A 23,149-nucleotide genomic window follows, 5' to 3' on the forward strand; every position below is an offset into this window, starting at 1 on the left:
TTGTGGACAAGGGTGCTGAGCAGTGTTGGTGGTAAAGTCATTTTTGGAATTAGAAGACCTATTTAGCAGCATCAGCACAAAAAGATTGCAAATTTGAAGTGACTGAAGAGGTAAAATCTAAATAAACAGAAACAAAAGCTCAGCTGAAAAATCGAGGGTGTCATGACAGGGTTTTAATACTGTCTTCAAAGTAGAAACATAACTCTAGCACCATCTGAGTCTCTAGGAGAGGCCAATCCTGCACGGTCCAGATTCTTGTAGGAAGCAGAGCGTCGGTGGGAGCTGAGATGACGGAGCTCCTGGCAGGATGAGACCAGGAGCTGGCATGTTTCACAAGTGGCTCTTTTTGCTGTTAGCAGCCAGCTCTTCTTTGATGAGTAGCAAAATAAAATGAGTGATGTGCTTTTTTGGTTCAAGGAAGTTTTAAAATGTGATGGAGAGCTGCCAGGATAGGAGCAGCGCTCCTCCCTTGCTTTGCTTTTGATGTGCAACAAAGATGAAGGCATTGCCTTGAAATAGTCTCCTGCACTGGGCAAACAGAAGAAGATGAAAGGGAAGAAAAGTGGGAAAACAGTCCTGGTTTAGACCATGGCAAAGGCACTGTGCAGAATAGCCTCTGTAAAATGTGCCATGATAGGAAATCAATTTTGAATTACACTATGTGACGCATACTGTATTTTCCATCCTTCATTATAATGAGCAAGCGCACCCTTACATAATGATGGCTTTTTAAGAGATTGCCTTTGGCTGAATTTATTGCCAGACAGATCTACCCCATGGCATTTAAACTTCATAATGCTATGAAATGTGCAAGCTGGCTGAAGCGGTGGGAGGATGCTTGTAAAACTTCATGCCAGTGAGGGCCATCTTTCTTTTGCTCTTACACCTCATTGATCTCCTGCATTGGGTGAAAAACAACACAAATCGATGCCACAGATCTCTTGTAGGAGTTGAGTTTCACCTCCCTTTCTCTGTACCTCAGCAGCAGCAGTGCTGCTGTAACAGGAAAAAGGGATTTTCCTTAGCATTAAGTTCCTATGTCCACATAGCATGTCTTGTGTGTCCATACCACCAAGGATGTCTGAATAGCTGATGTGCATGAAAGGGTGGTGACAATTGTTGAAATAACTCTGCACAGCACTGGGTAGAGAAGCTTGTGCTGTCTGTGTGGAAATCCCCAAATGGTTTGGAAGTGACTTGCTGAAAGTTGTTGGCATGCAATGTCTGCAGTTTCACATTCCTCCTCAAGATGTATGGGTGTATTTTCCAGTGTTCTCCCAGTTTTGAAGCACAGAAGTGGCCCTCAGTGAGCCTGTTGGGAGCAAGCGGTGGGGGAGACACGCTCGTCTTCCATCACATTTACTTTCTCAGCTTTGCAGCTGAGGCTGCCAGCAAAGATGCAGGTTGTGACGGTGACTTTTAGTACATGGGCACCTGTCCCTTCCAAAGCCTGTGGACAGATGGAAATGGTTTCATGGAAACCAGATATTGCATGCAGATAGTAATTCAAAGGCTGGATTTGAACCAGTCCACCATGGAGGGAGTGCTGTACTAGTTGGTTCCTGCCTTCCAGCAGCCAAGCAAATGCACTTTTCGATGAAATTGCACTGAGTTGTCCTTGTTGTTTTAGGGTGTATTCATAATTGACATGACGGATGAGATTTTCACATATTTTGTATTTTTATTACTAACTCTCTACAAATAATATGGTGAAATCGCCCCTCTCTTCCTTTCTTTCCAGAAATCAAAGTAATAGTTAATGAGTATGAACTCCCTTTCTACTTGGGTGACATTTTCAGCAATGCCCAAAATTAAACTCAGTGATTTTTTTATTTCTGGAAATTCTAGTTGGAAATCGCTAACCATCCAAAATTCACCCTGGAACGTCAGAATGCTTCTCACTGAATCATGTTATAGCCCCGCTTAGCTGCATGAGATGCTGATTCACTAAAAATAGAAAAACTGAGGACTCAATTCCTGGTTTTATACAGTGAATTAGAAAGATAATTTAAATTAGAAAAGAAATGTTTTTGAGTTCCCATATTGGAATCTAAGCTGGACTGGGTTAGGTTTTTCACTTTTTTTGAAAATTCTTTGAAAAATATTGGTGTTTGCACTACACTCATCCCTTGAAATGAAGAGATATCTCCTGGATCTGGAATGGATGAAGGGTCCCCAATGCGGAGCCTTGTCCTGACAGGCGTACAGAGGCCCTTCAACATCAATATTCTCTGCAGCCCCACTTCAGTGCCTCTTTAAGCGTCACTTCCCTCATGTTGAGAAGGTCAAAACACCAGGAGGAAATTGAACGTAACTTCTTGACATTTGAGATTGTGAATTTTCCTTTTGAATAGGAGCAGCAAATTTGCAAGTTAGTAAGACTAAAACTCTAAACCCTTCAGACGGTTAGAGGAGGAGGAATGGCCCCAGCTAAATCCTCCAGGTCTAGCAGCCTTGCTCTTCAGGTTTGATTTTGGTCAGCAGCCTGAGTTGGTGGGTACGGAAGCAGCTGCCGTTTGTTTTATTTCCCAAAGCACAACTGTTAGGAATCCCCCAGTGACAATAGTGGACTTGGACATGCTCAGCTATGGCAGAGTGATCGTCTTGGCTTGCCCACGTGCTACCCTCCGAGTCATGGACTGTTTGCATAGCACATAGGGATGGATATACATCACTTTATCCCGTAGAAGTGCAGTGAGCTGGAGCTCCTCAGCAATAGAGGCTGGGGGATGCTTAAGTGCAGATCTGGTTTGTAGCTGGACAATACCATCCTCTCTGTCTCCTTTGTGCCTTCACCTTGTCCCAGATGGTCCAGAGGGCTGTAGGGTTTGTTTATAAAGTGGTGGGGGCCGGACTTTGGTTTGCCCACCAGAAGGACATGCAGTCTGTGCAAGGTTGCTCTCTCTATCCTAGCACGCATAGGTTTGTGTTTGTGATCTCTTGATGGGGAAGGAGAGCCACCACCAGAAGCAGTGTCCCTCAGTGTGTGCTCACATGAGGTGGCAAGGAGAAGTAATTCCCATACCACAGCATAAGGCTAATTAATCACTGTCTCATTGAGAAAGCCACTGAACTTAGGCTTGGGTGTACAACTGGACAGACAAGTTGAATGTGGTCAATACTGTTCTCTAGCAGTGAGGGCATCTGGCATGGCGCAGCCCAGGTCTGTGTTAATGCACTGGTTTAATCTCCAAAGCAGGGTGGCTACATGCAGATTGCTCATGGGGAATGGTCCACTGCCCATGCTGCCCTACTTGGAAATTGTTTAGGAAAGTGGTGCTCAGCCCAAGCCAAAATCATGCCAGGCACCATTTATTCAACAGCAAAGAGCATTGACTTCCAACCTGTGTTTAGTTTATTCATACAATACAACTTGTGTAGACTTGAGTTCAAACAAATGGCCATGTCGTGGCCAAAGCATCTACTCCAGCTTCAGGAGGAGGCAAGAGGAACTAACTGCTCCCCAGCTCCTGCAGGCTCCAGGAGGCCAAACTCCCCCAGCATGTGCATGTGCTTTGAGGTGGGCAGGGAGACTGGAGCTGTCTGAAGGGAAGCATGAGACCTGGGCTTTGACTAGTCTGGCTGGGATCAGAAAAGTGCTGCACCAATGCAGAATAGCACAGCTGTTTTATTAGAATTTTCCCAGGGTGTTGCAGCCCAAGTGTTAACAGTAAGGAATGTGTATCAGCGAATATAAAAAGAACACTGTCCTTGAGATAAGAAGGTAGGTTGAAGCTGTGAAAAACACACTGTCCCTGGGAAAAAAACAAGAAGGATGAAACTATGAAAAACAAGATTCTGAGCAAAACATACTAACTGCAAAAATATTAAAATATTGTAACAAATATAGAAATCTGTATCCAATCACAGTGTGTATCATACTCGTGCTTGTCGCGTGAACAGTAGTGCTAGACCAATTAGCTTGCTAAGTACAGCGCATGAAAGCGTGCACAGAACCGAGCTATGCTATAAAAAGAGCAGTATCACAGAATAAAGCTGAAGCCTTTTTACTCATCATATTGATGCGTCTTGCTTCCCCGTCCTCGGCCGCAACATCTGGTGACCCCGACGTGATCAAGAGGGTTTTCAACGACCACAACGCGGACGAGAGAGAGGACGGCCATCCCGGCGCCCGAGAGAGGCGGATAGCCCGAGAGAGGCGGAATAGCCCGAGAGGCGGATCGTCCGAGAGAGGCGGAATCGTAGCGCTACGGACTGACCGGTGAGTCAGGCAGACCGAGGTCTGGTTCGGGATGGGAATGCTGCAATGACAGCCTGGGAACGAGATGATGGAACGGGACGTTGCATTGTCGTTGTTGAAAAGCTTCTTAGAGGAGCGTGGACTAAAACTTGAAAAAAGATATTGGCCCCTGATTGCAGGGGGGTATGCAAAAGAAGTAAGCGACTGAAAAACAAAAAAAAAAAACAAAAAAAAAAAAAAAAAAAAACAAAAAAAAAAAAAAAACAAAACAAAACAAAAAAAAACAAAAAAAACACAAAAAAGCAACAACTGCCTCAACAGGAGGAGGTAAGCGACTGGGACAAAGTGCTAGAGAAACCAGCACTACTAACAGTTCTAACTTGATAAAACTCCCGGTACTCCTGGTTTGGGTATCAGCCCATGTACCGGAGGCCTGACAAGGACTTGGGACACTATAGACGTTAAACTTTGGCGTGCAGCCACCTGTGGGGATGCTGCCGGCCTGGAAAAGTCATCATCGAATCTTTTGATCCAGGGCCCCGAACGAAAGACAGACTTATTTCTTTCCCCCGCTTCCAACGAAGTCGGTACACCGGCACCCCCGCGCCGCGCCGCCCACCGCGCCCGGCGGCGCCCCGGGAACGCCGCTGCTGCTGCCGGCCGGGGCCGCGGGCGGCGTTTGCCTCGGCGCTGCCGCTCGTGTGCGGGAACGAACCGCGGCTGGAAAGGACGGAGACGCGCGGCGGGCCCCGCTGCGCCGGTTCGTTCGCGGCTGATGGTCCCCTCGGCGGGAGGGGGCGGCGGCGCTTACGGAGCGCGAGCGGCCGGAGCTGCGGCAACAACAACAAGAGCAACAACAACAAGGGGGGGGGCGGCACAGGGCTGCTGGGTCGTCATCGCCACCCCGCCCGGCTGAGGCGAGGGAGGGCTGACCCCCCCCCCCCCCCCCCCCCCCCGCCCGGCCGCTGCCTGTGGCCCAGGTTGTACCAAGAGAGAGCACATCGTAACTTGGATCGTCTCGATCGGCATCGCAGGAAATAACTAATCCTCTTTTGTTCCAGCAGTTTCAACAGTTAATATCAGTGTTGCAAAACCGTAAACATGCACATTCCATTATACATCTGCGAGCGCACACCACGCTTCCAGGGCCTATAGCAGAAGGGAACAGGCGAGCTGAGCCTCTCACGAGTGCAGCTCTGGTACCAAACTCGTTAATACAGGCAAAATCTTGCAGGACTTCTACCATCAGGATACTGACGCTATTAAGTGACAATTTGGTTTAACACGACAATAAGCCCGCTCAATCGTACAATTGTGTACTAGCTGTTAAAATATGATCATGCCACCAGTGAATGGTGTTAATCTTCGTGGTTTACGCTCGCAGGAACTTTGGCATACACTTCTTATCAGACATATGTATTTTTGTCATCATAAAGTATTGAGCATGTTGCTGGTATTTCTTACAATCCTACTGGGCAACCGATCATAGAACACGCACATGGTACTTTGGAGAATATGCTTTGAAACAAGAAAGAGGAATGATGGGGAAATCTCCCAATGAAACAATAGCTAAAGTGTTATAGGTGTTAAATCTCTTAAATCGAGAGCTAAACATTTTGGGATGAATAAAATGTCACTCATGTCAAAATTAGGCACAGGCAGGGTTACAGCAAGTAGCTTTCCAACAGCTGACTGAATTGGCTACGAGAGCATTAAGACGTGTCCCTGATTTTTGGGACAAGGGAGGCTTCCTTTGCTTCCATTCGGCAGGGAGCACAGGAACCTTATGAGCATTTCTTTGATCAGCTACAAATGGCAGTTCAGAGATAAACAGAAAATCCGGCTACTGCAGATGTGTTGGTATTCCAGTTAGCCGTTGAAAATGCTAACACAGACTGCCAACAAGCTCTTGATCTTATCAGAAATCGGGCAAAAATGATTGCAGATTTAGTAAAGGCGTGTCACAATGTGGGCTTGAAACACTATAAAGCAAAATTTTGGGAACCAGCTAAAATCATTGCAGCTTCAATATTTGCACCAGGAGTTGGAGTGGCACAGGTGTTAACTACACTGAATAAGTTGGGTTGTTAGCTTGCAAAACAAACTAATGCTACAGCTTCTGCTTTATCAATGCTCTTAATTGACAGGATGGTTAAAATCTTTAATAAAGCAGACATTATATTGCTAGTAGTTCTTTTATGCATAGTAATAATCACCCCCTGCCTATTGTCACGCTCCCAGCAGACGGTACAGAGTACGGTTAATCAAGTAATGATCACAGAAAAACAAAAAAGGGGGGAGTTGTTGTGGCATCATACACACAGCTACAGTTGAGGTTTGACCTTGATGATTTAAGCCTGTGCTCTTTTCTGAAGTTGGGAAACACCGATAAAGAGGATGAGAAAGAAAAGGGAGTGTGAACAGCTGGTGCAGGGAGTGTGAGAAGTTGACATGAGGAGTTTGGGAAGTTGATATAGAGTGTGTGAGAAAATGATGTTTAGTTTAGCAAGTAAAAAATAGCTCCTTTTTAGGCATAGCCAATAGTAAAATTAAAATAGGTGCGTGCACTATTGTTTGTAATCAATCACAGTTGGGTGAGGGCCGCATAGACACATCGTGGCCAGAGTAATAATCTATAAAAGCTGCGTGTATAACAACAATAAAGGTCACTCTGCTATCACAAAAGAATTTTGGACACAGACAGTCACAGCTGCACAGCCTCCTTTAACAGTAATCATTAATGGGAAGGCTTTTCTGGCCTAGTTGACACAGGGGCTGATGTATCTATAGTGAAAAATCCTGACTGGCCACCCTCTCGGCCTCTGATACAAGCCCTGGCAGCTGTGATCGGAGTAGGTGGAACACAGATCCCACAGCAGAGTGCACAGACCTTGTTAGTAGTAGGCCCAGGTAACAAACAAGCTGTTTTGAAACCATATGTTTTTGATGTCCCATGTACATTATGAGGTCGGGATTTGTTGAATCAGTGGAATGTGAGGCTAACCTCAAATTTTTAGCACGTCACTGATGTCCAGCCCTGACTCAAGCTGGCAAGCCGGTCTGAGTTGATCAGTGGCCACTAAAAGGTGAGCGACTGAACTGAACTCAAAAATTAGTCAATGAACAGCTCAAATTAGGACATATAATTCCCTCCAATATTTGTTGTCCCAAAGAAATCAGGAAAATGGAGATTTATGTTAAAAGATTTAAGAGCTATTAATACAATCATTTCACCAATGGGTGCATTACAACCGGGTGTACCAAATCCTACTATGATTCCAGAATGTTAGCATTTGATGGCAATTGATTTAGAAGATTGGGTTATTTCACCTTTTTACTTTTTTATTTATTTGCACCCTAACGATTGTCCTAGATTTGCCTTTTCAGTTCCAGTGCTTAACAATGAACGACCCACGCAACAATATCATTGGATTGTACTGCTTCAAGGAATGATGAATAATCCTACAGTTTGTCAATTGGTAGTAGATGATGCTCTCTGTCAGGTCAGACAGTAAATCAAGCTTAGCAAATTGTACGTGCCTACCCTGACCGTCAATGTATTGTGCCTTCAAATACTCCAGCAGGAGTAAATCCAACAGGTTTATGTGCCAATGAATTATGGCAAACTGATATTACTTATATTCAATTGTCTAATCGATCTAAATATGTGCATGTAACTGTTGATATGTTTTCTGCCCTTGTTGTTGCTACTGCTCACACTGAAGAAAACCATGGGAGTACCAAAGAAAATTGGGACAAACAGTGATCCAGTATGGTGCCTTTTTTCAGGATTGGAGAGTGACTCACACTACCAGTATCCCTCATTCACCTATGGGACAAGCTGTTATTGAACAAACTCATTTAACGTTAAAACGAATGTTTGATAAACAAAAAGGGGCAGTCTTCCGTATATTTCCCCGCAAGAATCCTTGGACAAAGCCACATATGTTTTAAATTTTCTTAATTTGTCTGCTTCTAGGCAACATACTATGGCTGTGGATCACAATTTTAAACCCAGTGCCATTTTTGCAGAAAAATCAACAGCATGTTATAAGAAGCTGGACTCAACTCATGGGATGGCCCTGCGCCTCTGCTTACAGGGGGAAGAGGGTATGTTTGTGTTCTTCCCACAGGTCCATAGTGGTTACCAGCAAGAAACGTAAAGCCAACCAGGACTTTTGAAGCTACAAATAGAGAAGGGGAGATCCAAGAATTAGCAGAGCAAGCAGAGATCACAGAAACACCGAATGAAGAGAATGGTTCAAATGGACAGACTTGTAATAGAAGATTTCATGTTAATATATCAACTGTTCTTATGTTTCTCATTGTTAGGTATATTATGTGTGTGAAAGTTGCTTGTATATATGCTTTGTGTCTTTTCTCCGATCGGAAAGTGTATGGATTCCACCCGTAGTTACTGGAAGGAAAAGAATTAACTGGTACCAAATTAATGACAAAGAATTACTAACTGGACTTAGTTGTAAGCACGTAACTTTGAAAAGAGAAGCTAAGAGGATTGTTGTTGAACAACATGTTGCGATTCGCAAAAACCGCTGTTAGCCGGCAGAGCACATACTGGGCAGCCTTGTTGCATGCACTGGCCACGCGTGCGGCAACGCCGTGTCAGTACCTTTGTCGTAGACTCTGCTAAGGGTGAAAAGAGATGGCTCAGAGCGGAGCTGAGGGAGGCTGCAGAGCACACTGTGTGGATAAACAGGGGACGCCCTGAAGGTGCCGTGCCTGCCTCCCTTCTCCACAACGACCCTGCCGATTGACACCCTCCTGCTCAGCGAAATCTTGGGTATAGTGGAAATAGTAAGGCCCTCGGAAAGGGAAGTAGTATGCTAGAAACTGCTTTTGCAAGGCTGTACCAAAACAATATGCTAGTAACTGAAATTGCCAGTCTCCTACACAGAGTTTTATTCGTGCAAGAAAAGAAAAAGGGGCAACGCTGTCACTGATCGATCACACAAATTTTTTCACCAATCTGCTCGACCTCTTCAGAAAGAGTTTGCACTGTCGCGAGCACAAGCCCGTGCCATCGTCGCTGCAAGGCACCAACCCTCGAGGATTGCAACCAAGAGGAGTGTGGCAAACTGATGTAACTGAGTTTCCCGCCTTTGGTCCACTGCGCCATATCCACGTCACCGTGGACACTTGCAGCAGAGCTGTATGGGCGACACCAGCGCCTTCTACCGCCTTCCGATGTGTAAAACAACATTGGCTTTCAGCATTTGCTGCCCTTGGCTTACCACAAGTCATCAAAACAGACAATGCTCCTGCATACACAGGAACAACATGTGCTGCATTTGTAGCGGATTGGGGAATTGAACATAGAAAAGGTGTTCCGTACAACAGTACGGGTCAGGCTATTATTGAACGGTGCCATCAAGATGTAAAGCGACTCGCTGCCATTTTGAAAAAAGAGGGGGAGATGTCCCCCAACGCGCGAACTGAAAGGCGAAGGCGGAGGCAATCCAGGAGTTCCCAAAGACTCGGACCTCTCTGCAGAAGAATAGAAGAAGTGCTAAATCTTCCAAAGAACGTATTAGACGACTCTGATCCAGACGAGATAGATTTTGCCTTTATCCATAGTCTGATACGCACACGCAAAGCTGCAAAATTATACCCGCTAATGCACTGTAGGTGTAGATGTAGAAATTTACAGGCTATAACTATAGAGTGTGGAGGTTGTAGTCGCATATGTCATGAATCGCAACGTGATGCAGTGCAAGGCTGTGCAGATTGTAGACGCGCTTTAGATATTAACCCATACCAGGCGCTCGCTGCTTGGCTTAAAATAGAGAACGCTTCACGACAAAGGTTAACTGCGTTGTTTGAAAGTGCAGAAGAAGCTATATTAGCATACGCAGCCTTTAGGTTACAAAAACTACTGACTGTTGTAGAAGTAGCACAAAAGACACAAGTGATGGGTACCAGATATCAGAGGCAGTGTAGACATCATGACAAGGATGGAGGAGTTTATTGGTAAGACAATATTCATAGTAACAGGAATCTTAGTTTGGTGCCAAATGACCTACGGAATCAACTCCATCAGCCCGAGAGACAACATTTGGGTAACCATTGCTAACAAAACAAACCAGTCATCAATCTGCCTAGCCCTGGGTGGTATTGGAAACCCATTCCGTACCTGTCTCATAGGAGTACCAACATGGAAAGTGGCAGCCTTTAGAGGGCTAGTAAACACCACTAACCTAACATATAGCAACTTCAATACCACAACGATCTATGGAGCGACCCCTCAACAGTATGACGGAGCAGTACAACGCCGGCTTATTCATGCACTTAATGCTTCCCTCCAGTCTAATCCAGAAGAACTAGACCTGCTTGGTAGTATGCATGCAAACACTAACGCTGGGAAAATAGGAGGATGGTTTTCATTTTTTCCCAAAAAAACAGCTCAAATAAAAACAGGAAACTATGGGCAACCTTAGATTCTAATCTTGACAGCGCATTGATACTTCGATTTCTATAATCGAGCTGCAATGGCAGCAACATTACTGAACCTCGAAGGTTGCCCGAAGGAATTTTCTTAATTTGTGGAGACAGGGCATGGAATGGCATTCCAAAACAACCAGAAGGAGGTCCTTGTTATTTAGGCCAGCTAGCCTTATTCCATCCCAATATATCCCTATTAAGAAAATGGAGTAAAAATCACACCAGGAGAAAAAGAAGCCTACATGATCTAGACTGTAGCAGTGTAGGCAATCCCACATTTTGGAGTGAATTTGGACGAGTAGCTGCCTCCACACTTTTCCCAGGGTTAGCAGCAGCAAAAGCGCTCACCTTAGCAAAACAACTAGGTTGCTGGGCTCGTGACGAGATAAACTTAACATCCAGCATTCTAGATGAATTAACGAAAGATGTAGAAAGTGTCAATCATGCAGTATTGCAAAACAGAGCAGCGATTGACTATTTGCTTTTAGCCCATGGGCATGGTTGCGAAGAGATCGAAGGAATGTGTTGTATGAATTTAACAGGTCCAGGAGAGTCAGTGCATAGAAAACTTAAACAACTAAAGGACAAACTACATGCCTTGAAAGAGGTAGATGGCATCAATGGATGGTTGACTTCCTGGGGAATAGATGGTTGGGTGAGAGATCTCATCAAAACGTGCTTGGGGCCTCCTTTGTTGTTAGGCTTTCTCTTGCTTTTTGGACCATGCTTAATGCAATGTGTGACCCAACGCTTGTCAGCTATAGCGCACGCCGTTTTTGAAAAAAGAGGGGGAGATGTTGCAGCCCAAGTGTTAACAGTAAGGAATGTGTATCAGCGAATATAAAAAGAACACTGTCCTTGAGATAAGAAGGTAGGTTGAAGCTGTGAAAAACACACTGTCCCTGGGAAAAAAACAAGAAGGATGAAACTATGAAAAACAAGATTCTGAGCAAAACATACTAACTGCAAAAATATTAAAATATTGTAACAAATATAGAAATCTGTATCCAATCACAGTGTGTATCATACTCGTGCTTGTCGCGTGAACAGTAGTGCTAGACCAATTAGCTTGCTAAGTACAGCGCATGAAAGCGTGCACAGAACCGAGCTATGCTATAAAAAGAGCAGTATCACAGAATAAAGCTGAAGCCTTTTTACTCATCATATTGATGCGTCTTGCTTCCCCGTCCTCGGCCGCAACACCAGGGATGCATGGAGTGGTCAGTGAGGGTGTCTGGAAGCAGAAATGGGCTCTGTTTGATCCGCTTGTGTAAACAAGTGGTAAATCTGAAGCCAAAATCAGATCTGGTTTGCAGCACATAATCCCCCTTGGCTTAACTAGGGTTAATGAGGTCTGACTCTGGGCTGGTAATGGTCCCTGAGAGGTTCCTTCTTGTCTCTGTAAGGGACCATAGATTCTGCTTTGCTCACTGACAGTTATTTTGACAACAGTGCTGGGTCTGGAGTCAGGAGATCTATTTGTTCTATGTAACAGAACAACTTTCCAATTTATGTATGTGTTTTACATTGCTATTTTTGTTAACGCTGGCTTTACCAATCAGTCTCTTCCAGTTCCAATTTCTCAAGATATTTGCAGTCCAACTGTATTGCAGATACAAATATGGCAGCATTTCTCATACCTCTACTGTCTTCTGTATGGAGTGCCCCCAGATTTGGGGTGGATTTTGTTATCCTTTCTGTTGCTCACCAGCCTGGGCTGCGGCACCAGGGACGCTGTTGCATCTTCCGCAGCCAGGAGGAAATGGCCTGCCTCTTGTAGGCAGGATAGGTACCTTGAGTTGAGTAGTTAATTAGTAGTTCATTATCTCAACTCAGTCCAGCTGGGTAAGAATGATTAGTGCCATACTTTCCTGTACAGGTATGTTCCAGCTCACAATCCCCACTTCATTCCCTTAGCCCTTACAGGGTCTTTGGTCCGTGTCTGAGCAGAGCAGGGAATCTTCCTGGCTCCCAGTCTAACGTGAGAGCCTAGGAATATTAGGTACCTAAATGGGACAAATATTAAGTTATGTATCCTCTAAAGAACTACTTCTGTCTACTTTCCTGTATGGTGTCACATCTTCCAAGATTTTAATGACTTTTTGTTTTCTTTTCAAAGACAAATATTTCCTTTCCTTTCACATGGTTCATGTGGCTTTTTAGAAACGTGCAGGGGAGTTTGAAACACCAGCTGTTTCCTTTCAAAATCTCTTTGAAGGTCCCTGGGCCCTGTACTCCTTACTCAGCTCCCGGGTAGCTGCAGGGTCCATGATCCATGCAGACTGCAAGGGAAGAGTTTCCAGGCTCTCAGCCTCACCCAAGGGTATCTGGGGCTGCCTTGTCTCTGACTTGTGACAACTGAGTTGTCCTGGTGCTGCTGTGGTGGAAGCAAGTAACATATGGATGACTGTCATTGATAAAAATTCCTCTTTCTCATGGCCTGTGAGATGTGCCTTCATGTTAAAGAGCAGCAAGGGGAAAACATTTATTGACAGCAAGAAAATGCATTCCCATGCAATTTGCAGTCAGGATTTGGGTAAAAATTATATAGGAGAGGTGGAAATTATCACAGCTGGCCTGTCCTAAAGAATGAAGGGCTACAGCAGCTAAAATGTGCTCAGCCTTCAAAAAGACTAAAGACACCTGCTGAGAGCAGCCAGTTAGGAAATGTAGGAATAGTAACGCCGGACTTGCTCCTGGAAACATCCCATTGCAGTCATGGGAAGACTGTAATGGTTGTCAGGATAATGTCCTGACTGTCCCCTGGCACGTTTCTGGGCATACCCTGGATTCGAGGTCATTGCCGGGATGCTGGGGCTTCCCCCATGAACAGCACTCCCACTCCTGTGACAAAGATGTGTCTGGTGTCCCCATCACATTGATGCTGCCCTTGCCTGGACACAGCCCACTGTCCTGGGGTGATCGTTCCTACAGAGGTGGCCGTCTTTCCCTTCCGGCTCAGTGCCAAAACGTTCATACAACCAAAAGCCTTGAGATGTGTTTGAAGCTGAGAAGAGGCTGACTGCAGCTTGTTCTCTCCATGAAGGGGATGGCATTGTGTGGGCAGGCGATGGGGTCCCTGGCTGTGCTGTGAATATTGGCCTCCACAGTCCCACTTAATTCCCTCCATCCCTGCTTCACTCCCACAGACAGGATTTAAGATGCCCTGGCTACCTCTGTGCAGTTGTAACTCTGCAGCGGAGCCACCAAAGCCAACCTGACATCTGAGCTCTCTCTGAACTTTGCAGCCACCACGAAGCATGGGTTGGCCACATAGCACAGGAATTTTTCCCCCTGAATGATGCTCCATCATTAAGAATATTAGCACCAGGTGTAACTATTAAAGCACAATTGCGAAATATTTGTTCTAATGATGAACTCATAGCATTACTTTTGTTGCTCTCAACAATGGTAATCGCTTGGGTCCCTGGAAGACCCTGCAGCTAAGGGATAACCATGGCCTTCCCACTGCAAATATGCCTATGGGTAACTTTACGGATACGCAGCCTCATTAAGCCATCTGTAGAAAATTAGACTGCTTGCTGCATAATTGTTTGCAGGACCGGGAACTGGGCTCGTCGCCTTTCTAACAAAAATTGTATATCTGTCTAGAGACTGATGACTATTTTAATTTGCATGAAGGCCATGGTAATGAAATAGGCTTGATGAAAATGAAAAGCAGACTATGAGAACCTGGCATCGGTGGTGAGCTACTGATAACATGGTCTCATTTGCAGTTCATCCCGAGGCTGTGCTGTGCTGGTGCTGGGAAAGTGTCCGCTCCTTACTTGTATCCTGAGAATATCCATCTTTTAAAGATCCGTATGCCAATACTGGTGCTGTGTTCTCACTACTTATATTCTTATATACAAGTACTTCCTTTTTAAAGAAAACATTAGAATTTTCCTTTTTTTTTTTTTTTTTCATTTCTTTGGAAAGGAGAGATGGTCCTTTACTTGAACAGTTGACTGTGCTGGATTGAGATGGTTTCATTCCTAGCTTTTCATCTCTGTGATACTGCAGTTTACTCAGGGCATAAATAGGATCATGCTCCTTCCCTTCTTTTGCTGTGGGTATTGTCTTTAGAGATTGTCTATTCTTTGGGAAGTGTTAGCTCCTCAGGCTCCCATCTAATGCAAGCAGAGGTTTCCAAAGTTGAGGCTGGCATGTCCCACGTGCCTAGACCTTCATCCCAGCTGCAGTCTGACTTTGCTCACCTGCAGACAAATCTCTAGCTGTTAGGCTGCTGGAAAATGAAGCTCGTTGCCATGCTGGTGACCACAATGTCAGGCAACACAGAGTGCACTTGAGCGTCTACCACGTTAGACACCCAAAGTTTAGCGGCTTAGGTTAGTCCGCAGAGAGATTTCAAATGTATGGATGGTCATTAAACCATTGGCTTTTGCCTAAACTGTTGGAAGTCTTCCTTCATGCCATAGTTAGAAATCCGTGCTGTTTTCTAGAGAATTGACTCTATAAATCAGTGTGTGTTGTGCTGCTCTTGGGCCTAAACATGTTGGCTTGCTGCTAATGCAAAACTCCAGAAAGAGGAAACTCAAAAACACTCAAGGAGCTCAGCTCTCTGAAGGTGCTGTGGGTGGGATTGATGGATCCTACTTCAGAAGTTTACAGCGTTTACACCTGCATCTGGGCTCATCAGGAATCTTTCTGTTCTTAATTAAGAGATACAGACACTCTTAGAGAGTGATGCATCTAATCTTTTTAGACATCTCCTTCAAATAAGATGAATCGCCCCTTATATCGCCCCATTTCTCTCTTCTCTATTGATTCTGTTGTAAGCCATTTGCACTCGATGAAGGAAAACCACCAAATGTTGGCCTCTGCAGTTGTCTTCCAGCACCCCGCTGCAAAGGGAGAACTTGCACCTGCCACTGCTCTGTGCAAAGCCAAGACTCAGTAGGAACCGAGGACTTAGGAACACTCAAGTGTCAATGGCAACTGGAGAAAACAGTGATCGAAACCCACGGCCAAATGTATTCCCGAGCCCACAACGCGCAGTAGGGCTTTACTGCTTTCTGTGCAGTGCAGTTTTGCGACCTACTCAATTTCCCTCACTTGCTTTCTCCTGCTTTACTTGATCGAGGAGCATCTTTGACTTGGATAGAAGCAGCGAGACCACAGCGATACACACTGTTCCACTCTACATGCTCTTTGCAGCTACTTGTGGAAGCCTCCTGGCTTGCATTTTTTCCACAACGTGCAGCCATATATTACAATCAGGGAAGAAGATATTGCAAGTGGGGAACTGATTTATTTCATACTCTGCTCTTGTGAGGCAACCATGGATTGAAGTGGAAGCACACAAATAGGCCAACGCCGTTAGAGGGCCTTAATAAATATTAATATGAGCATGTGCTTTCCTGCTAAGAAAGAGTGACTGGTGAGCAGAGTTCATGGTGGCAGCTGTGCACAAATTAGCTTTTCCCTCTGCTGAGCTCATGTGTGGCCACAGAATTACACAGAGGAGAGGCACCAAAGTGAGCAGATGCACCGTTAACATCATCGCACCAAGGAGTCCATCTAGTCTCTATAATTAACATGAGAAGTGTCTTTGGTTTTCCTTCTTACTTTTTGATCTTTTTAGGAGTGAGGCTTGGTTTGATGTTATTTAGCAAACTTTAGGACATGATGATTTGCCAAAGCATATAATTTACACCCAGTCTGGCGGTTTTTGCCATCAAGAGAATACATTATCCAGAAATGTAGGTAATTATACAGCTTCCAATTTATTTTTCATATTTTTAACTTTTAGGCTTTAATCACTTAGAAAATGGTGAACAACTTTATTTTATTTACCAACTTACTTTTCATGCATGATTTATAGCAAACTTGCTAAGGATCCAAATCTGATTTCAGTTAAAATACAGAAAACCTGCCCTGTAAAATTGCTTTAGTGTTAGTTCAGTGAAGCTACTTTACTTGTGCTGGATGCAAGAGAAATTTTTTTCTTTAACTAATCCAAGTATACTTGTATTTTAAAATATTTAAAATATTGTTTCTAGGTAATCAACTGAATTGATTAATTTTGGTCAACCTGTCCTTCTGAACAATTAGATCCCGGTTTTTCACACCCATTTCTTTTTCATGAATCAGAAAGAGAAAACAATTCTTCCTGTTTGTTTGTTGCTTTTTTTCTTCCAATACTCAGTCCTTTTCTTAATCCTGGGTGTGAACTTATTACACTGGCTGTATTGAACCTAAACTAAATGGATCATTCCATTGAGGCAGTAAATATTTCCAAACGTGGCAGAATATGGCCGTAGTGATAGATAAAGCAGTATCAAAAGGAAATAGATGTACCAGATTTTAGCATTTCCAATACTTGATAATTATTTTCCAAACTTTGAACTGTTGAAGTTTTCTGTAAAACTGTATTGAACTGAATGCATAACCCAGTCATTCCTAGGTCCCTGATGATCAATTGGGTGTTATTTGTTATTGATTCCCATTGCTATTTTCGATCTAAAATGGACAAGACTTGATTTTAGCATGGTACGTAACACTTTTAAAGGAGACGAAAGTCTTTTGATGTCCAGAAATACTCACTAAGGGATCTAGCCTAAGTGAATAACCATCATATGATTTCAGAGTTGAACATAAGTATAAACTAAAAGATTTTTTATTACTAGCAAATATAGAAGTTGATTTTTAATACAGAATTCTAATTATTTGTCTTTAGAATTTGTAAAGCTAAGGATTGTTTATACATTGGAAGTCAAATACAAAATAGGTATTTTATATGCAAAAGAAAAAAGATATGTAAATATATTGGGTTGGATTTAGTTGAGAGAGGTTATTAAATTATTCAGTTCTTCATGTGATATTTAGATAAATAAAGTCTCATTTTCCACTATGCAGCTGATCTCATTAAAGGGGGAAAAAAACCCTTTTAATGTTTAAACCATCCTCTAATTCTGAGCAAATCCCAAAGAATGTGCTAAGGAAAGAGAATTCTTAAATCGCTGGATTTTGTATCCTAATTAAATCTCTTGACAGCTCTCTGCATTATGTGCATCAGTGGCTCAGTGCAATCCAGGAGGTGGAGTTCAGCTTTTCATGGTTTTCCTTTTTTATGATATAAGGCTTATATTTCCTTTTTATTCTGGGTGCTGAGGAGCCCTGTTTCTGGGTGATCCAAGTTCAGTTACTCCTTGGAGGTGTATGTTTTGGGTTTTTTTCCTTGGGTGGGAAAGGTCCAAAGAAGGGGTGGATGTTGCTAGTAGTGCAACAAATTAGGAGGAGGAGTGGATCCATTTCTGAACTTGTCTTAAGAATGAAGAATGGGATTTGACTGATAGATTTTTAACTATAAATGGATTAATTAGAGTGTGACTGAGGTCGTGTATAAAAAAACAGCAAGCTAATTAAGTCTGAGCAGTACTCCAAATGCCTTTTGTGCTGATGACTGGAGATCAAAGGCTAGAGAAAGTTTTTTAAGATTATATTTCTTTAAATGAATAAATGAGCCTTACTAAGGGTGGACAGACAAAGCATTCTTTTCAGAGGAGCACAGACAATCCAGGCATATTTTCTACCTGGTTGATGCACTTAGGAGTGTCTGGTGTTTAATCGATGCTTGAGTATTCAGATATATTGTACTCCCGTGCATTATGGCAGAATAGATTTGTACTTTTGCATTTTCATGCTTAATTTAAATGCAAAGATTTTTCTCCTATGCCTTGGGCTTAATTTTCAGAGATTCTGGAAACTGTTCATTATGGTTAGACTGTGTTTATTGTGGTTAGACTGTAGCTGCACTGATCCAGGAGTTGCATATGCCCAAGAGACTCACTCATCCTCTCTTCTTTCGAGGGATGCAATCAGGTATTCTCCTATACTCTCCCGCTTCTCCGCTGCATGGTCTCTCTCCTTTCTTCTGCTACATGGAGGTGGCTTATAGATACACAACCAGATTTGGGGTTTGTGGAAGTTTATTGAGGCCAAGTTATAGAATCATAGAATGGTCATCTTGTATCTGTTTGTAAGGTCATTTAGGATGAGCTACACCCATGTCTTCTTGTTTTGCACTGGGCTTTTAAAGAGTTGTGGATTCAAGGCAGTAGTAATGCATAATAAAAAGCATCTCCTGTGATGTGCTGAATGTCTGCAATCAGCAGTGAAGTCAAGGGAGACGATGGGCGCTCAGCTCAATACAAAGGAGCCCTGAATGTTGGTGAGGATTAGGAGCCTAAGTGCCACCTTAGTTTTTCTGTAAAATTTCATTTCTGTGGTTTAAATAGAAATGATGGATTTCCTGAGCAGAACAAGCCTAACCTAGATGCAATTTTGGGGAAGTCAGAAGTCAGTAGCAGGGCACGTTTGGAGCAGAAGGACAGTTGTACACCTCACTGAAAACGGCTTCTTTCTGTCAACAGTCACAATGAACTTATTTAGTATAGTTTTCATACATTGTGTTTGAAGATGTTTTTGCACAGTTATTTCTCATTTTTTCACCTGATACAGCATGGTACTTAAATGTTGACTTTGGTATTTCCACTCCCCTGTGATGTTGATGTAACTTTTCTGTGTCGAAGTTGAGGGAATTTTTTCCTTCTAGACAAGAAAAGTGCATGGAGAGGGCTGCTAATTTTTCACCACTCCATTCTAAAATGAGAACTATTTCCATTTGGATTTTTAAGAGAAAAGATTAGGGTTTTGCCACTTCTGGGGCTGGTATAGACAAAATGATGTCTTGAGGTCCTGTGTTTTGGTTCGGCGAAGTATGTCTTAGAAGTGACCCGACCATTCAGAGTTACACCATTTAATTCATGAGGTTTATCCCTTTTCCTGTCCTGTGGCTCAGCTACCAAAATTTAAAGGATCATTTAGGACAATGAGAGTTACTGGCTGATGCCCGGGTAGATGTGCAGAGTCTCCTACTGAGGGTGTTGAAAAGCTGCACAGCAGATGAGGTTTATAAGATATTGCTCCTGGCAATCTCATCGGTCAGATTTAGTCTGACGTGCAAAGACTTGTGAATAGAATTGAAGGAGGATTTATTGTTCTCCTGCTCTGGATGGCCCGAGGCGGAGTGCCGTTCTCCAGTCCATGGGTTGCTTGCAACATCCCTGTTGCTTCCCATGCATCACAGCAGAAACTGCTTCAGTCCCTAATGCTCTTGGAGAAATATAACCTTTTGGTGACAGTAAACATCACTTGATGGATGCTCCAAAAGAGGTTTTATTGACCTCTGTGTCTTTTCATATTTTCTGATTTCTTTCTTTTTCACAAAAATCCTGGCTGGGATAATCCTTTGTAGAACTGTATTGTTTCAGAAATGAGAGTAGCTGCTGGCTGAAGGCTTGAAAGCATCTCCTGTTGCCAGATTTGACCAGCAATATAGGAAAATAGGAAATAGCTGGTTCCTCAGTGTTTTCTCCCTGTGCAGAAGTCTGTGGTCAGAATGAGATGATATTTGATGTCTTTCAATTCTCAGCGTTGGTTTAAACCAAGAAAGGCCTTCACCTTACTCTTCGCAGATGGGTGCTCTGCAAGCACCTCTTTCTTTCTCTGCCTCAAAATAGAGCACCCAGCAAATGGTTGCAGGTGCTGACAGTGATATTCAGACACTCGTGAGCCCACGGCACAGACTTTGGGATGGCGTTTTTTAAACTTACTCAGTAGCGGATAGGCCCTTTGAGTATCCAAATCAATAGCAGAACTCTTAGACTTGAAAAAAAATCCTAAATACGTCTAAGGACAGATCTGTGTACAAAGAAATGTAAACATTACCTCGTGTGTCTTGCCAAAGCCACTTAAACAGCTTTCCTATATCTGCAAGCAGTTTTTATTTGGAAGAGAGATGACAATCAGCCAGTGCTTGAGCCATATCTGCCTTTCTCAGGGCCTAATTAAATAAGATGATGCCTCACAAGCATCTTTATTTCCAAATAAAAACTGCTAGAAATCATATTATGGACAAAGGAAGAATTCTGTGGAGAGGGAGATGGGATATATCGTGCCTGTTCACAGAAATTTAAATTGGGTTATTCAGAGGGGCACAGCGAGCGTACAACTGCCTGTATTATGGAATATTATAACTGTATGTAATAGAAATAAATTCAAGTGCTATTAGATAAAAACATCATCATCTCCATTATTCTAAGACCAATGGCCATTTTGCCCAGTTCAGGTGCTGTGAAACAGCGCTGGAGCCGCTCTCCCAGCGTACAAAGGCATTTATGTGGCAAAAAGCTGATTGTTGAGCAGTTGCTTGTCGCATACTTAGGAACAAGTCTAGAGTAAGGTCTTCTGTTCAGGTGCATAGCATGAGCAAATCTGTTATAAAATTGGGATGCTATTTCCATTCTCTGCAGAGGTGTTAAGTGAAAGTGCATTAGGGACTTGGAAGTTATCAGGAGTTACAGTGGAAAGGACAGTTCATTTCTATATAAGAGTACAGTGTTACTTAGCCACTGGAATCAACCGTGTCACTCACAACATCTTAACCAGCGGGCAGCCGAAGGGAGCCATGCCGTGGACGCAACGTGACCTGCTGCTGGACGTACAGCATACGCCATCCGCCATCCGTGCCAGAGCAGCACACAGTGGGTCTGTGTCCTGTAGAAAGCCAGATGCCTCACAGATATGGATGGCAAAGCAAAAAGCCCCTTCCATTCAAGAGCATCTCCAAAAATTGGCGCTTTCTACTCCTAACAGCGTTGCACTTCTTTCATATAGGCTGGTAATCTGACATGTTCATACCATGCGTACCTATACATATATGTATATATCGATGGGTATATACACATGTAGGTGTGTCTCTATATACATACCTATATATACACCCCTATATATGTATACACACATCAATGTATCCATAAGCATAAGTATGCATGGCATACACAATGTGCACACACACACACACAAACTCAGTTCTCTCTGGCTGTCTTTCACAACTCTTGACTTTTGCAAGTGGCCTGTACACCACATTTATAATGCAAGTTATGTTCTTCAATTATTTTTTTTCTCTTATTATCTGGGTGAATTTCTAAGCAGTGCTCTCCCTGCCTTCTCCAGGCTGTGCTAGTGACTAGGAGCTTGCTTTGACAAGGAATGAGCAGAAACCTGGATTTGATCTATGTATCAAGCAGTCAAAGCAATTTGAGATTATTGCATGGAAGAGGTGACGGTTAGTGCAGAGCACACGGGTCAGGCTTTTGAAGCCCTGAGCCTTTCTTGCAGTTTTGAACCTTGTAAATGAATTTAGGGTGCAAATCAGAATATTCTCTAGGTCTTTGATTTGCAGCCACACAGAATCAGAAAGAAGCACAAGTGTTCAGCCTGGCTCTTCCTTCTCAAAGGCTGGCACACAAATGGGGATGCCCTAATTATACAGGAAGCAAAAATACACCTGAAAAGGCAGTCCTCATTTGAAATCTAGCCCTGTATGAAGTGCAAGATGGAAAGGAAATCTGGGGTTTTTTTTCAGTGAATTGGGAAAATGTGGAATTTAAGTCAGAGCAACTGTTCCTCTGTGTGCTGCTGCTGTTTGTCTTTCACAGGAATAAAATTTAATATGGATATGTTTATTATTACCTCGTAAAACCAACCAGCATTTTAGAGTGGAGTAAGTGAATATCTTTGATAGATTGTTTTCCCCTGTTGGAATGAAATCCCAGTGAAAACAATACCATGTTTAAGGAGTCCTTTGGGAAGCAGAGGAGGATGGGGCTGGAAAGCCCTCTACTGTTTCACACCGCTCTGTAAATAAGCTTGCATCTCTCTTCTGACTTTTCACGTCTCTATCCACCTGGGAAGACGTTTATTTTTAGGACACTACCCATACTTTTATTTCTGCCTCTAGAACTAGAAGCAGTTGTTGTACTTACGGGATTTACTTTTGAAACTTTTCAAAACTGTGGACATAAATTGGAGTCTTCTCCCTTTTTAGAGTTACTTGGATGTGAAATTCCCAGTGTATTTCCCACCTCCAACTGCTTATAGAGCAGGGTACTGTGTGCGATGTGCAGAGGGGAGTTCTGCAGCTGACAGCTGGAAGCATGGGAAGGTGGATCCTGCTCTTGAGGCACATAGGCTGCAGGGGCTGTATCCGCTCCTCCACCTGTGTGCTTCGCACACAGTGAAGTTCCGGTGTTTTGTTTCTTTTCTTTCTGATGGCAAGAAACCTGTCGACTGTACTTCTCTCTCTCTGCTTGTAAGATTTAGGCATGGACACAGATCACTGAAGTTTAAAGTGTAACTTCGTTGACTTTGAGGGACACTAGCTCTTCACCATCCTTGGTATCTTCAAAATGCTTTGAGGTCTTCAAATGGAAAGTGCTAAAAAGGTGAACAGTAAAACAGTATTTTACCTCCTGCTTATACTGGAATGACCTTGTTTTTCTGCGTAGTGATTTGAAGGGTTGGTTCTGTACCACTTGATAGAAGAGCATGATAATCTGTTCCTGTCTATACAGAAATATTGGTAATTTGATTTAAAAAAAACACCCCTACAAACACAAATAA

At 43.3% G+C, this 23,149-nt stretch overlaps 1 protein-coding gene across 3 annotated transcripts in view; it reads left to right on the plus strand.

Annotated features, from left to right (window-relative positions):
* Positions 1 to 23,149, plus strand: part of KALRN (kalirin RhoGEF kinase) — a 536,138-nt gene that overhangs the window by 115,673 nt on the left and 397,316 nt on the right. The window lies entirely within an intron of this gene.

This window comes from Tauraco erythrolophus, chromosome 8 (genome assembly GCF_009769465.1).
Source record: "Tauraco erythrolophus isolate bTauEry1 chromosome 8, bTauEry1.pri, whole genome shotgun sequence".
NCBI lineage: Eukaryota > Metazoa > Chordata > Aves > Musophagiformes > Musophagidae > Tauraco > Tauraco erythrolophus.